Source organism: Sinocyclocheilus anshuiensis, unplaced genomic scaffold (genome assembly GCF_001515605.1).
Source record: "Sinocyclocheilus anshuiensis isolate Anshui unplaced genomic scaffold, SAMN03320099.WGS_v1.1 scaffold915, whole genome shotgun sequence".
NCBI classification, from domain to species: Eukaryota; Metazoa; Chordata; class Actinopteri; order Cypriniformes; family Cyprinidae; genus Sinocyclocheilus; species Sinocyclocheilus anshuiensis.
Genome location: NW_015542378.1, coordinates 269,487 through 284,978, shown reverse-complemented (window position 1 = coordinate 284,978; position 15,492 = coordinate 269,487). Strand labels below are relative to the sequence as shown.

Genomic DNA, 15,492 nt, shown 5'->3' with positions numbered 1-15,492 from the left:
TGGCTAAATGTACAACATTTTTATTTTATTATTTATATTATTTATTTTATTTTATTTTATTCATTTATTTGTTTTAAGTGTTTGCATACAATAAAAATGGGCTGTTGTTTTCCCAAAAATAAGTAAATAAATACATGCATACATACAGTACATATCAATGTGGCTTAAGCAATAAGAAGTTATTTAGCATTTTTCTTCATGGAACAAAACATATTATATCAGCATGGAAGAAGACATTTTTAAGGCAGTTTTGTCATTTTTGGAGCTCGACTGGTCCAGTTCTTTGATTTTAATGTTATTTAGCATGGAACAAATATATATTTTGCACAACTTTTTTACTTTTTATTTTATTTTTTAAGCTTTGCAAACAATCATTTATTTTCTGAACATGGCAAAATTATGCAATATAACAAAGAGTGAAAAATTTAAGGGGGTCTGAATACTTTCCGTACCCACTGTACATATCAATGTGGCTTAAGCAATAAGAAGTTATTTAGCATTTTTCTTCATGTAACAAAACATATTATATCAGCATGGAAGAAGACATTTTTAAGGCAGTTTTGTCATTTTTGGAGCTCGACTGGTCCAGTTCTTTGATTTTAATGTTATTTAGCATGGAACAAATATATATTTTGCACAACTTTTTTACTTTTTATTTTATTTTTTAAGCTTTGCAAACAATCATTTATTTTCTGAACATGGCAAAATTAAAATAAATAAATGAAACAATTAAAATAAATCAATCATTTTGAGGCAGTTTTTGTCATTTTTGGAGCTCGACAAATGCTGTCTGTAGTATTTTCAGTTTGACGAGGATGAGTACTGTACATGAAGACAGAATTTTTCTTGAGCTATCCCTTTAACTGTGGAAAATTCACTGTAGGCACCAAAAGTGGTTAATAAAACATTGGCAACATCAATATGAAAAAAGGCGATGCGATTTTATGTTAATAATAAACTATTTTTCTGCCAAGTAATATATGTAGCTCATTGGTCTATATGCATGCTCAGTTTCCAAGCAATGTTGCAACAAATATAAAATAGAGTGCATGGTTCTCTAATAGGCAATAAAAGGAAAATAATTTATTGAGGTTGTTAAAATAATTATTAAATCATATAGTTTTTGTTAATTGATGAAAATTATTTTGATAATTTGTCACACATTGTTATGGCCCACCTTCATATAAATGCACATCTTCTAGCCTATAATATCAACATCAGTAAAGCACTGAAGAAGGATTTGGATTGTGCCAAGTAGCAGGGATCTCAGTTCAGATATGGGGTATTTTGATCTTCTACTATTGGCCGTGACAAATGCTATATCATCTCATAACAATTTTGATATGCATTATTTACGCTTTGTCCAGATGTCTTCTTCCGTGGTCCAGCTGTATGTCTAGAGTCTAGACCGTTTATTAAGACCGGCACTTTTCAAAAGCACAAATGCACCATGTAAAGGTTTATCTGCCATCCATTTCCCCTGTGGTTTAGCCTAATCTGATCATTGGCGCCTGTGCTGTTTCACTATGTAATCCAATACTGTACCATTCTTGGTACCTCCAACGATTTTCCAACAGACCTACAGTGAAGAATGCAAAACTGCTCCAAACATTAACACTGCTTAGTCTAGGAACCAAATGAGGAGTGCTAATGCTCATTTGCAACAAATACACATTGCTTGCCAGCGATAACCTTTCTGCTGAAAGCAGAAACTACGAAAATTGAGCTAAGGAGATAGCAAATACACTTTGTTATACACAAACCTTAATTATGATCATGCACCCTCCTCAAAGTAGGAAGAAGCTTTTGCTTCTATATGCCATTAAAGAGACCACCCATTGGGAATATGTATAGGAGGAGATTCACTGAGGCTTAGAATGTGGCAGTTAAGTATATGAATAGCACATGATTCAACACCTGAACTGAGACATTCCAAACGTCACTTAGAATGCTTCTCACATCACATGCATTCCATCTGAGACATTCAAGGATTTGCAAACACTGATCTTATCTAGACTAAAGCAAACACACCCAAAATATAAAGCAAATGTACTGACTTGTTGAATTTGTACACTTCAATTGACATGCACTGTATGATTATATTCATGATTCTATTCTAACACTGATTCTATTTATCCCACAATTTAATATAAATTTCATAATCATACATAATACAATTTCACCTTTATAGTGCCTCCAAAAATTATTTAAGACACTTGAACATGTCATTGTTTTATCAGAGGTTTTTAAACATTTTGTTGCCAAATATCCCCAAATATGACAATCCACTTGCAAGGGGTCCCCTAAAAAATAAAGACATTTTCCTTAAAAGACCATTTATACCATGGGAATATATATATATATATATATATATATATTTAAATAAAATGTTATTTGGAAAATATTTACAGTAACACTTTAGTTTAAGGACTATTATTAACTAGTTGCTCAATATAGCAATATAGCTCAATATAGTTGCTTAATATTAACTAGTTGCTCAATAGCATGCATATTACTAGCGTAATGGCTATGTATTAGTACTTATAAAGCACATATTAATGGCTTATTCTGAATCCTACCCCATATCTAAACTTAACAACTACCTTACTAACTATTATTAAGCAGCAAATAATGAGTTTATCGAGGCAAAATTTGTCCAAGAATTGGACCTTATTTGCATGATAGGTCTAGGTGATATCGTCCTATCATGCAAAACTAAGGTCCAATTCTTGGACAAATTCACACACACACACACACACACACACACAGTGGGGTCACTGTAGAAAACATGCTGTTAAAGACGAATGATATTCCAGATGCCTATGTCTCAGTAGGGGGCTGCTATTGGCCAATCAGATTTAATGCCTCAGTTACTCTCCTGTTCAGGTGTGATAGCAGCCCATGGCAACAGTGAGGTAACTATGGTTGCCATGTGGCCAACAAAATCACTAACTCAGAGATGTTATTCTGAAAGATTCACACATGTCTGGTACTAGCTCAGTCTACCTAACTCAATCTCTTGATCATTAGTCAAGAAACTGCACGACTGATGTCATGTAAGTTTGAATAAATATACAGCTAGAGAGGAAAAGGAGGCCACTAGTTTAACAAAGCAGGATGTTAAATCTTCCGTGACTGACACTTGATGGAGTCAGAGAGGAAAGGTAAACACAGACCCTCCCCAAATTATTAGAGACCTGAACGAGTCCTTTCCTGATTCTTGATGTCCCTGAATTTCAATGGTGTTTAGATAGTAAATAGCATCACTTCCTCTATGTCAGCATTTCCAGACTTCATGTGTTACGTGTGTTCTGTGTAGAGGTTCATGGAAGAGGTGAATTATGGCTCAGTAACGAAGAGGAATGTAGATGGAATGGTCCATCCTTATCTCACCTCAGATAACCAGCCATCAAAGCCTCTTCAGCATGGAAACCTGAAGCCTGCAGTGCCGTCATTTGAGTGATCAAGCATCAGGTTCTTTCTCTCTTTCAATCCATATGATCCTCTGGAATACCAGCCAGTGTCAGGTCTCATAGTGGTAACATGAAAACCATCACAACCCTCCGAGAGCATTGACTTATAATAAAAGCACAGCAGTTTATCCATTAATATCCATTTTGCATGTGGCAGTTTAAATCTGACACTCCTGTCAATTATCAATGCAAATTGTTTTTTGATGACCCAACAGAACGAGAATCAGTGAACACAGCTCATAGCAGTCATAACAGTCAAAATCTTAAATCTTCCCCTCCACTACATTATAAAATACATTTGTTGTTAAGGACATGTTTCACAGCATTTTCAATACAATAAAAAAAAAAAAACATTTCAAAAACAATTTATCTTTAAGGGGCCGTTCACACAGAATTTATTTTTGCATTCCACTGCTCTGCTTTTCCATTGATTTTCCACATGCACTAGACAGACATGTTTGACCATTATACTTGCATCTTGCATCTTTTGCAGCATTTTGCACATGACACAGCTTTTTAAAAAAGTTCAGATACATTTTTTTAAATATACGGCTCAAGATACAAGTGAAATAGGGAAAAATGCAAGGTCTCAAGGCATATTTTTGAATAGTTCAAATAATAATAGTTTAATTTAAGTGCCACATTTTAAAATGCTGTGTCATGCATGAGTCGCTGCAAAAGATGAGTTGTTCAAACACATAGAAAAACTAAAGAAAAGCAGTACAAACACTGGGCAGTGGAATGGGAAAAAATCGCAGATACGTTTTTTAAAAGTTGAACTTATTTTAACTTGAGCGCTATTGTTTTTAGAACCACTATGTTATGTGCGAGACACATTATTACCATCAAACCACGTCAATCGTCACACATAAAAAATGATGGAAAAGCAGTGCAGAGGACTGCAAAAAAGTGAGAAAAGTGAGAAAGTTGAACTTATTTTAACTTGAGAGCCACATTTTTAGAACACTTTTTTGTTGTTGTTTGTCTACTTTGTGTTTACATAGAAAAACAAAGGGAAAACAGTTCATTAGAATCCAAAACACAAGACAAAGGGCAGTGGAATGCAGATGAGTTACTTAACTTATTTTAACTTGAGCGCTGCGTTTTTAGAAAGCATATTATGGAAGATGGTCAAAGACATCCATCTAGTGCATGTTTACATGAAAAAAAAAAAAACATGGAATAGCATGCAAAAACGTGTTCTTTGTGAACGGCCCTTAAGAGTCCATTTTGCACAAAACATGGCCGCAATTCAATCTGTTTCACTCTACAGTTTGAAAACCAATACTCAGAATACTCTTTGCAAGACTCCATAGCGTTCGTAAAATGGGTTTGTCCTCTCACGCATTCGTGGCATGCAGTAGTACACCGCAGAACCTCCAGACGCACAGTACTAGGGTAAATATAGGATACTCTAAAGTTACACTCACGTTCTAGGCTGAAGCCTATGGGCACTGGAGAGGAGTTTGCTGTTTGGAGGGCAATGGACCTCAACTGCGGGTTTGTTCTTCATGCCTTTACAGGGCATATTCAACATGGGGAGAGGTGTGATGTGTTTGTGTGTGTTTGTGTGCGTGTCAGAATGTGTGTCGAGTGATACAGTAGATCGCTGGCACAACGCCCTTTGAATCTCAGCTTACCCTGTTGACACAGAAAACCGACGGTTGTGATATTAGACCACCTGGTGAGAAGCTGCGGTTCAGCAGCAAAATCTAAAACTGCACTTTTTCTTTTTGTTGTGGTTAGCAATGTAAAGAAGCCTGTTTTAATCTAAGTAAATAAGAAAATGTCACATTGCGAGATATAAAATCACATTGGGACAAAGTTGCTATCGCAAGATATAAAGTTGCAATTATGAGAAATAAATTCACAATTTTCTTGCTTTTTTTTTACTCTCATGTGAAAACAATTTTCCACATTACAAACACTAGATTCATCAAATGTCCACATTAAAATAATAATAATAATATTAATAATAATAATAGAAGAGTGACTATTCTTTCCCTGTTTTAGGCTGTTGGTTGGATTGCCTAACAGGGAATTCATGCAGTGTTATTTTAGCAAAGACACAGACATCAGGGAGAAAACCACAGCGGGATAACAGAGAGGGGCTCGGGTTGGAGAGGCTCACTTTGAGAAACTCTGATCTTTTGGCAAAAAGAGCAAGGGAGCAAAAGTCCAAAATGTTGCATTACAAAGCTGAGGCTGATATTTAAGCAGTTACACTACAAAAAATAAGTTTCTTAATCAAAACAGAGACAAAAATACTGATTAAGAAAATGATTTTGCAGTTTATGATTTAACAGTTTATTACTAAATTCATTTTAATTTATGATAATAGTATAGTTTTTACTGTAGGTTTGCAATATACAAGCAACATCCCAACAATGTGAGCACAGTTGCACTTTGGAAAATGCATCAGTGAAACACAAATAACTATTTAATGTATATTAATTGAATTATTATGAACTATTTAATTATTGGATATTACAATTCTAAACCACCCTCTAGACCAGTAGTAAAATAATAATAATAAAAACATTTGAAGCAATTTTTGAATTTTAAAATTAATTTGTCCAAGCGAAATCTACGAATGTATCAATAAATTAATTGTATTTATTTTTTATTATAGTATAGTTTTTAATGTAGCAACGTACAGACATAATCCTATAATTCTTTCCTCCTTCCACAGTAAGACAAACCCACATGTTTCATTCCAGTCCATAAAGAATGACTTTGAGACTCAGTGGCAAAGCGATTTTCCTTTTGCATGAGTTAATACACGTCAACACCCTCTTCAGAACTAAGAGACACAAGCCCAGCGCAGGATAAACACACGACACCCAGCCTCAGTCCTGGACGCATTTGTGCACCTGATCTGTAACAAGACACACGCATGATTATACTGTGTTAAATTGCTCAGTGTGCTCTCTTCCTGTTGAATTAATTATTAATAAGGCAGCGGTAACCCATCCTCATGGAGGGGGAATGAAGGTATTGGGGGCCATGCAATAATTAGAAGGTGTCCTCTCACCTAACTCACTGATTCATAGCTCAGATTCCCTCCATTCAGCAAGATGAATGTGTGCACAAATAAAGGTAGCCATGACAGTGTGGGGTTTCTTGCAAAACAATGGAATTTGATGGTTGCAAACACATAACATTAATATTATTCTAGTGATCCTACTATTAAAGTTGTGATGAAACAGCTACAGATCTTTTTGGATTCAGATTTCAACTTTTAACTTTAAACTGTCACTTATGGTCAAAATACCAGTCCGCAATCCATAATAATGCTTTCTCCAGCATTCATCTTTTCGCTTCACAAGACATTAATTGATGGACTCGAGTCGTGTGGATTGCTTGTGGATTATTGTGATGTTTTTATCAGCTGTTTGGACTCTCATTCTGATGGCACCCATTCAGGATCCATTGGTGAGTGATGTAATGATAAACATTCACAAGCAATTATTTTACAGTTGTGATATGTATTTAACATTTAAAAATCAATTTAAAACAATTGTATTTCTTGTTTATAATATAATGACAGTTTAATTTTATTTCAATTACATTTTTAAAAAAGTATTTTTTAATTACAGATTTGTACATAATGTTAATGATGATATACTGATAAACAGATTATGTATATGTTTTATTTAACTGACAAAACATTTTTAATGTGCATATGCCGTACTGAGTTTATCGAGGGTGTGTGCTTTATACTGTGAAATTCCTGCTTCAGTCCAGCTGGATGCTTTAGTTGGAATACCACTGATGCTATAACTATTTTCTATCCTCTAGACAGGACAAAACATCAGTCTATACAGTACAGCTGTCAGCAGAGGTGGTTCTCCCTTTGCACTCAACATTTACATTCATGCTTCCAGCTGTGTTTCCTGTCCAGATGTGCCACACCCCTGCTGCAAGAACTTGAGCCCATTTCATCTGTGAAATATTAAATGTGCCGTGTTTCCTAGTATAAACACAAATAAAAGACTATTTTCTCTGCACATACACAGTATCCAGGTGTCATTATGCCAAGCACATTCTGTTTGATGGTCATTTGAGACACGAGTAAAAGCAGCACTGAAAGTCTCAGCTTTTATATGTCATCACTTCTGAAACATTAGACCAGATACACAGAGATTCTCTCAGACACCGGCCCAGAGTGAATGCAGAGTTGAGAATGATTGTTCTTATATGTACTAATATTTACAGTTGCAAATGAAAAACACAGTTTATGAATGAATATAAATCTTATTGATGCATTTAAAAAAAGAAATGCATATGAGTTTGTACTTTTCGTAGCATGCTTGGCACAAAATGGCAAGAAAGTATGCCAAATGATCCTGTCCATCAGAGGGTTAGAATGACCCTTTGTCCCAGTTCATCACGGCTGATCACTTTGACCCTGCTGAACTGCTAGTTCATGCATTCTCAATGGTTTAGAGACTTGTACATTAACTCATCAGGGGGTCTGAGTGAGAGAAAGAGAGAATATTTGTGGTCAAGAGATGAACTGTGTATAGATAGATCATTGAACCCTTTCTATCCATCCATGTGTTTGGTTGTCATTGGTTACCTGCCTCTAAACCAGAAGTAGTGTTGGATAACTGTGCTTTCGATTGAGCTCTTACGGAAGTGATCACTGCTGAAGGGCTTGTCTATCAATAATACACAGCAGTAGTGTTCGAGATCTCTCGTGCATGCGCAAAGGTCTCCACTGTTCTGCACACAGGTGCGCACATATACCTGTCAGCGGTGCACAGACTGTACATGTGCGTGAGCGCTTCATCAGAGTGGCAGACGAGATTCAGACACACGGTGAGTTTACAGCACCTAAATTAATCTATTACATAAAGATTTTTACAGATTATCTTGCTCAATTTATTTAGTCAGTTTGCGTTTCATTAAAGCATTTGGACAAGATAAAACATTGCAATGCAAATAATATTATGCTCAGATATTTCATTTGCGTTTAAACGTCTTCATGTTATTCAAAGCGACTTGCAATTAGACCAATTTTTCATACTGTCACTTTCGATTCTTACGTAAATAACAGCTAAATTAGTAGAATATTTCAAACGAGCGAGCTTTAAAGCGTTTCTTCTTCTTCTAAGTGTTATTTAATAGGTCAGTAACACTGTGCTAAAAGTTTTCCAATGCCTTATAAGTAACAAGCTATGATAACTTCAACAAATAGCTATATAAAGCTTAACAGATTGCACATTCAAATAGTTAAGTTAAATTACTTTATTATCTATATTTATTTTTATTGTGTGTATTGTGTATTGTGACTGGGGCAATTTTTTACTTCAGTGAACATAAAAAAATAAACAATTTAATATATTAATAAATTGCTGTCTTTTACATTTTAACTATTTAATACAGTCTGATATTAGGGCCCAATGCCAGTGTTTCTATGTCTGAAAACACACACACACATGCAGCCCAGGCAGTTATTAACCACAAGTGACTGTACACATTCCAAAACACACTCTGTTGTATTTTCCAGGAAAAAGGTGGCTAATTAATTGACGCATGGAGCTAACTGGATCCACCCAGATGGCCACTTACACTCGGCCCAAAACCAGCCACTTCCTGCCCGCCATATCCACCATGGCATCCAGTTATAGGAGCCACCAGCCAGCCTTGACCCTCAACCAGAATTCAAACATGCCCTGGAGGACTAATTCATACTTTAGAAGTGGCAGCGCTATCCCAACTGTATCAGCCCTTCAAAGAGAAAACCTGGACTTAGTCCGGGCCAAGACCATGTTCTACCCCTCTAACAGGACAGCTCTCAGTACACGCTACATGCCCGAGGACTGGTACCATTCCAACCAGAGTAACTACAGGGAGTCAGAGTCCTCTCGGAACAGTGCCGAAAGGCTTCGGAGGGACACGATCCGAATGATCCAGGATAAGGACTAGATGACCCGTAGAACTCAGGACACCACCAGCAAGAACATCGGAGAAAGACTCAACGACATCAGCTTCTGGAGATCAGAGCTCAATCATGAGATAGACAACATGGTGACAGAGATATCAGTGCTGACGGATGTGAAAAGAAGGCTGGAAAGAGCACTCGCTGAGACCGAAGGGCCACTGCAGGTAATATAATTATATGTGAATCATTATATAAATAATACATATATTATAAATAAAACATAATATAATTTTATATATTTATATATATATATATACATAATATAACATTTCATATTTATAATAAGTTAAAAATAAAAACGAATATTCTAAAATAATATTTATATATTTAAAAGTCATTAAAAACAGCAGGAAGAAAATGCAAGGGACTACTTCAACAACTTAAATTGAAACGCCTTAAAAACTTAAAGGGATAGTTCACCCAAAAATTAAAATGATGTCATTAATTACTCACCCTCATGTCGTTCCAAACCTTCGTTTATCTTCGGAACACAAATTAAGATATTTGTGATGAAATCCAAGAGCTTTCTGACCCTCCATAGACAGCAAGGGAACTATCACGTTCAAGACCCAGAAACATAGTAAGGACATTGTTAAAAAAAAAAACCTTGAATGTGGTAGTTCCATTGCTGTCTATGCAGGGTCAGAAAGCTCTCGGATTTCATAAAAAATATCTTCATTTGTTTTTCCGAAGATGAACGAAGGTCTTATAGGTTAATAATTAATGACAGAATTTTCATTTTTGGGTGAACTATTCCTCTAACCAAGTTAACATAAACAAAAAAACATGATTTTTAATGCATGTAACATTTTTTGGCAACAAAGAACTAACATCACACTTGCACATTTCACCTCTCTAAACAGATTTAAAGGTCATTTCTTGTTTTTACTACTGTAAACAAATATTCCATCCATGCTTGGAATGCTATCATGGCACAGCTCTAGTGGTCTTTTATCAGCTCCACACCTAATTAGGGTCACGATGATCTAGCTAAAGACCCAGTAACCAGAAAAGCCCACAGTAGAGTGTCAGGTGACCCATTGTTAGAAACCACTTGGTAACAGAACCTAGTGGGGTGTAAGATATACACACTCAATCACACTGAGCACAAAGCACACTAGATCTACAATGACCTCAATGTGTCCCACCTCTGTCTTTACAGAGTTACCCGTCTGAGTCACAGTAAGAGACTGTTTCCATAGAAACCACACTCAAACATGCTGACTACTAGTGTGCTGAATGAGTTCCAAAATAGTATAGTGACACTGCTGTCACCTCACAGGAATGACCACGAAAATGATCACAAGACGAAGACGTTTCCATAGTGATGTAATAGCTTACTAGAGCTTCCATTGTCACATTTTGAGTGAGGACGTGTAATCCTGTGTGATGCCCTGTCATCGGTTATTATTACTTTGCAGCCATAGTTATATCCGTTCTGAACACTCTAAAATAAAATAATGAAATGAAATTAAATAAAATACATTTAAAAATATATACAATTAAATAATTATAAATATATATAAAATAATATAAAAAATAAAATAGATATTGTATAATCTATATAAATATTCTCACGCTTTTCTCTTTCTAGGTTTCTCAGGAATGTTTGTTCCACAGGGAGAAACGGATGTCCATTGATCTGGTTCATGATGACGTAGAGAAAGATTTGATTAAGGTGAGGTCACCTGAGCCTTCATCTACACACATAACACCTGAAATTAAACAACAAGCTCAAGTATTAGTAATATGAGTGAATCAATGATTTTGCGAAAGGGCTTTCTTAAGCATTGTGCTTTCCTTTTGATTACATTAAATTTAATGGCTCTCTGGAATACTTGATGCTGATTGGTCAATTGTGGCATTCTGAGGTCAAAAATGTCATATAATTGTATAAAGTACCCTGCCCTAGGTAACTGATTTAGTAAGCTTTGATAGTTTCATGTCTCACTTATTAATTATTCCTTGAACTCCTATACAATTCTTATCACATAAAAAAAAATGCTAAGTAGTTATAATTTCTATATTTGCAAAAGTTAATTTTGCCTTTTTTGCAGGAAGTGGAAGTGATTAAGTCATGTCAGGAGAGAATGAGGCGGCATTTAGACCGAGCTATTGCTCAACTAGCGTGAGTCTTGCAGAAAGCATTATAAAAAATACAAAATAAAAAAAAATCTAAAATAATGCAACTTTGCATTCATATGGTCCATTTAAAATAATATATTTGAAGTCTGACAAATGAGAAAGGCATATTTGAAACAGTGCATGTGGTTATGTTCATTAATATCCTCAGGTCGAATCGTGCAGCACAACATGAGTTGGAGAGAGATTTGAGTGACAAGGTCACAGCACAGAGAATTGATGATAGGTGTCACCATCTCAGGAACACCTCTGATGGAATCAGCTACTATAGAGGGATTGATCGCCTGGACCCGTCGTGAGTTTTACTTTAAAAAAGACAGTTCTGTTTTCAGGATATGTTAAAGGGGTCATAGGATGCTACATGCACTTTTACAAGTTGTTTGAACTGAAATGTGTGTTGGCAGTGTGTGTACACAACCACCCTATAATGATAAAAATCCACCCAGTGTTTTTTTTTTTTATCTGGTTAAATGTTTTCCCCTTTCTCAAATCGAGCCGATCTCAGATGCCTGTCTGTGTGACCCTCCCACGATAGTTTGATTGACAGTAGCGTTTCAGCACAGACTGGACTGGTGTCTACCTTAGACCCGCCCTGAGTGAGCTGTCATCAGTCCGCCATGGTTTCACCGCTGGAGCAGATGTAGACAAGAATGACTCCTAAGCGATTGAGGTGTTCTGTTGTTGGATGTAATAATGAACAGCAGTCGTCATTTACTCCCGACATCTGAGCCGCTGAACTCGCAGTGGATTACATTTGTTTCTCAGGGGAATGCACCCCCGATCTACATAAATGTGTCTATTTTCGCTCGAATCATTCATGATCTAGCCTCATCTACAGAAGAAGTGAGTGTAATGTTTTGTAATGAATCTGCTGTCCATAATGTTTAAGCCCTTGATGGCTGTTATCAGAGGCATGAGGTAACCAATAAAGAACCATCATTCATGATGCTGATTGGTCAAAATGAGAATACATCAAATCGTGTTCGTGAGGGAGTGTGTGTCTCTGTAATTAGACCTGATCCTGAATATTTTTTATGACCATTATGCATTTAGATGGATATGGGCTGTAACGAGAACTATAAAGCCCTTTCAGATCCCTGACACATCAATCAGTTTAATGCAATTTTGAAAGTATCAAGTAATCCACAAATTTATTCTATGTAAAAATATGATAAAAAATAAATAAATAAAATAATATAATTTGCTGAATTTGCTCTGTTTACCCTGAGGGGTTTGATTTTTCAATCCCCACTCTGTCCTGGCATGGTTGTGTGGATGGGTGGGCATTTTGCCCAGAATAGAACCATACCTGCCTAATTTCAGATTAAAGTGCTTTAGACTGTCAGTTATGATATATACAGAAAAAATACACGTACCTGACTGGACCTTTTTGACTTTGAGAAGTCAGACACAGAGAATAAGTGACTTTGTCTCTTAAAATCAACTCTCTTTCTCTTTCTTGCCTTCTTCCTTCCACTTTCAGACCCTTCAGGAAATCTTCCAGACCGAGACGCTGATTGGAGCTTTAAAAAAGGCAATCCGAGACAAAGAGAACCCACTTAAAGTGGCCCAGACCCGTCTGGAAGAGAGGTCTCGCAGACCCAACGTCGAACTCTGCAGAGACAATCCTCATCACAGGTAATTGCCCTATATATCAATAAATGTCGATATTTGCCAAGAAACAGTTTGGATACAATGTTTTGCTTTTTTTAAATTAGATCTAGATGCAAAAATCAGATGCCAAACCTCCTTGTCTTTCTCCCTCTCTTTCTCAGGTTGGTTACAGAGGTGAGGGAGATTGAAGACACCATTCATAAGCTGAGAGAGAGATTGAGGGAGGCTGAAAACACTCTCCAGACCCTGGTGAAGACCAAAGTTACTCTGGAGCATGACCTGTCAATAAAAGCCAACTCTCTGTTCCTGGATCAGGAGAAATGTATGGGCATGAGGAAGAGCTTTCCCAGCACTCCTCGTCTAGTCGGATACACCTAAATCTTCCAGACCCTCCTCCAGAAGCTGCTTAACCATTAATCTAAATTCAAATGTTCATGTTAAGAAGATAAACTACAAGATTAGCATCAGAACAGCATGACAGTTTCTTCTTAGTCCTCTTAATTAAGCGGACTGACATTTTACACCTCACTCACCTCTGTCTGATAGGTTAAGCACACTGTAATGATTAGAATTTATTGTCTCTTCACCTTTGACTGTTCAGATTAAAAAATCAATAATCTCTGAACTGCTAGAAAATAGAATTACTGCCCTTTGGTGAAGTAACTTTATTAGCATGAATCAGTCATTATTATAATATTTACAATAAAAGATTAAACGAATTCCTTTAAAAAATTATTGACCAAATTAAGATAACTCATAACTCAGGTTGATTATAAACAGGTTAATGATATATCTATCTATCTATCCATCCATCCAATGTCTATCTGTCTATCTCTCTGTCAAGGAAAAAATCTTCTAATTCCTAAATCCTGTAAATCTTAAGTTTGTTTTCTGCTCGGGTGTGACATGATTCTGACAGTTTGCAGACAGTGGACAGAAAACCTTGCTTTTGTTTGTATAGCTCAGAGGTCCACTTGAGGGCTGTCACTGATAAAGTGATCTTCAATCCACACTTCCCTGAGTACACAAAAAGCACTTATAATATTTACAATAAAAGATTAAACGAATTCCTTTAAAAAATTATTGACCAAATTAAGATAACTCATAACTCAGGTTGACTATAAACAGGTTAATGATATATCTATCTATCTATCCATCCATCCAATGTCTATCTGTCTATCTCTCTGTCAAGGAAAAAATCTTCTAATTCCTAAATCCTGTAAATCTTAAGTTTGTTTTCTGCTCGGGTGTGACATGATTCTGACAGTTTGCAGACAGTGGACAGAACACCTTGCTTTTGTTTGTTTAGCTCAGAGGTCCACTTGAGGGCTGTCACTGATAAAGTGATCCTCAATCCACACTTCCCTGAGTACACAAAAAGCACAGTGGAGCTGTAGTTCTCATGTTCTTCTGAAGTACAAACACACACTTCAGAAACAGATGCCACAGGCAAGCAGACTTAAGTATACACACAGCATCTGGGTTTATTGATTCAGAGGGGGAACATGTTTGCTCCTATAAACAATGCACTGGTGTTCTGCTCAAACACACTTCAAACTCTTTACATAAATCAAAATCTGCTCTGTCGTCTGAATGCATAACAATACAAGATGCACTTGAGACTATGTTGGTGCATCCGTAAGAACAATGAGTTGTGTGCTTTCTGACAACATGCTAATGTAAATGTACATAGAGGAAATATTTTTTGCTTTTCATATCTCAGAAGACACGATTTATTTGATCTCAGATTTTTTGCCTAAAATTCCTTAGGAAATATACTGCAAAAATAAGCACAAATGAGACAATTGCTGTAATACAGAAAGAGTATACATATTTATACAGTTGATAAAAACAGTTAATGGATAGCATAGCTCAGATTATTTGTACATCGAATTTGACTTGAAATGTTTGAATATTGAGATCTCTGACTTTTGATTGCAGTCTGGTAAAACTGAGAAGCATAATTTAGCCCCTTTGCATCAGAAATGTATTACACTTTAAAATATACTAAAACTTTTGAACAGTAGTGTAGGTTGCACTTAAGTCATTCCAAAGTAACTGACAAACAGCAACAGCTTCTCTTGAGTAACCCTGTGCAGATGCCTTGCTCAGGAACATTGTTTTAGCTCACTGTCGACTGAATCTTCAATCTTCTGGTTTCCACATAACAGCCAACACACCACATCAGTTCTCCTGTTCAGTAACTGTTCACTTGTCATGTGTGTTGTCAAGGAAAGTAATGCACCAAGCAGTGTTGGGAAGGTTACTTTGTAAATGTAATAGGTTACAGATTACAAGTTACCCTACTTAAAA

General features: G+C 36.1%; 1 pseudogene; it reads left to right on the top strand.

Annotated features, from left to right (window-relative positions):
• Nucleotides 1-9,014: 9,014 nt before the first annotated feature.
• Nucleotides 9,015-13,695, top strand: LOC107692459 (tektin-3-like; annotated as a pseudogene).
• The last annotated feature ends 1,797 nt before the right edge of the window (nt 13,696-15,492 follow it).